The 1,923-nt window shown below is 62.6% G+C and overlaps 1 non-coding gene across 1 annotated transcript; it reads left to right on the top strand.

Annotated features, from left to right (window-relative positions):
• Window positions 1–1,650: 1,650 nt before the first annotated feature.
• LOC137410078 (5.8S ribosomal RNA) lies at window positions 1,651–1,803 on the top strand. The gene has a single exon (XR_010980982.1). It is a non-coding gene; the product is annotated as a 5.8S ribosomal RNA (ribosomal RNA).
• The last annotated feature ends 120 nt before the right edge of the window (window positions 1,804–1,923 follow it).

Below are 1,923 nucleotides of genomic sequence, written 5' to 3'. Positions count from 1 at the left end.
GATACCGCCGTAGTTCTGACCGTAAACGTTGCCGACTGGCAATTGGGCGCACTTCTACAGAAGTTGCCGCCAGCAGTATTGCCCGGGAAACCAAAGTCATTGGGTTCCGGGGGGAGTATGGTTGCAAAGCTGAAACTTAAAGGAATTGACGGAAGGGCACCACCAGGAGTGGAGCCTGCGGCTTAATTTGACTCAACACGGGAAACCTCACCCGGCCCGAACACTGTTATGACAGACAGGTTGAGAGCTCTTTCTCGATTCAGTGGTTGGTGGTGCATGGCCGTTCTTAGTTCGTGGAGCGATCTGTCTGGTTAATTCCGATAACGAACGAGACTCTTGCCTGCTAAATAGACGGCGCCGACTACGGACGGCGACCGTTCGCTTCTTAGAGGGACAAGCGGCTTTTAGCCGCGTGAAGCGGAGAGCAATAACAGGTCAGTGATGCCCTCAGATGTTCGGGGCCGCACGCGCGCTACACTGTTCGCATCAGCGTGTTTCTCCCGCGCCGGTCGGCGTGGGCAACCCGTTGAACCGCGAACGTGCTAGGGATCGGAGATTGCAATTGTTCTCCGTGAACGAGGAATTCCTTGTACTGGCGAGTCATCAGCTCGCGGGGAATCTGTCCCTGCCCTTTGTACACACCGCCCGTCGCTACTACCGATTGAGTGGTTTAGTGAGGCTCACGGACCGCGCGCGGCACACGGCGCTCTCGGGCGTCGCGTCGCGAGGCGGAAAGTGAGACGAACTTGATCACTTCTAGGAAGTAAAAGTCGTAACAAGGTTTTCGTAGGTGAACCTGCGTAAGGATCATTGTCGATGATCCGGCCGTCGTTCGAGAACGCGTTCGCGAAAGCGACGCGCTCGAGAACGTCGACCGCGAGCCCGAAGAGAAAAGGAATTGACGGTTAGCGTCGAGGCGTCGACTTCGCGGTCGGCGCCGAGGCGGGAATTGACGGTTAGCGTCGCGGCGTCGACTTCGCGGTCGGCGCCGAGGCGGGAATTGACGGTTAGCGTCGAGGCGTCGACTTCGCGGTCGGCGCCGAGGCGGGAATTGACGGTTAGCGTCGAGGCGTCGACTTCGCGGTCGGCGCCGAGGCGGGAATTGACGGTTAGCGTCGAGGCGTCGACTTCGCGGTCGGCGTCGAGGCGGGAATTGACGGTTAGCGTCGAGGCGTCGACTTCGCGGTCGGCGCCGAGGCGGGAATTGACGGTTAGCGTCGAGGCGTCGACTTCGCGGTCGGCGCCGAGGCGGGAATTGACGGTTAGCGTCGAGGCGTCGACTTCGCGTTCGACGCCGAGGCGGGAATTGACGGCGCGTCGCGACGTCGACTTCGCGGTCGACGTCGAGGCGGGAATTGACGGTTACGCGAAAGGTACGGGTGCGTAGGACCGGGGTGGTCGGTAAAGTCGCGTCGCGCGTTTCGGCGCGCGCCGCGATTATCGCTCGAAGACCTCGTGCGAGCTAGCCGCCGTCGCACGGCGAGCTCGCGAGAGGCGCCCGTACCGAACTGCGCTCGTTCGTCTCGGTTTGACACACACGAGGACCGAAGCGAGGACCGGGCGAGGACTCGCGCGCTGCGGGCGGCGCTGCCTGCCGCCCCGAGCGAGTCGAACGCGAACTGAGAGCGTAGCCCCGACTACGCGAAGCACAACTCTGAGCGGTGGATCACTCGGCTCGCACGTCGATGAAGAGCGCAGCCAGCTGCGTTAGGCAATGTGAACTGCAGGACACATCGATCATCGGCATCTCGAACGCACATTGTGGCCTCGGGTCATCCCGAGGCCGCGCCCGTCTGAGGGTCGTCATTCGCCGACCATCGTCGCTCGAGCGCGCCCTCGTCGGCGCCGCTCGCGACGCCCTGGGACGCTGCCGACCGCGCGTCGGCCTCGTCCTCAAGCGTACTACCGGCGCGCTCGCTCCCG

The sequence above is a fragment of the Watersipora subatra genome, unplaced genomic scaffold, assembly GCF_963576615.1.
Source record: "Watersipora subatra unplaced genomic scaffold, tzWatSuba1.1 SCAFFOLD_394, whole genome shotgun sequence".
Taxonomy (NCBI): Eukaryota; Metazoa; Bryozoa; class Gymnolaemata; order Cheilostomatida; family Watersiporidae; genus Watersipora; species Watersipora subatra.
Note: the sequence above shows the minus strand (reverse complement) of the source record. Positions and strands in the feature narration are given on the sequence as shown.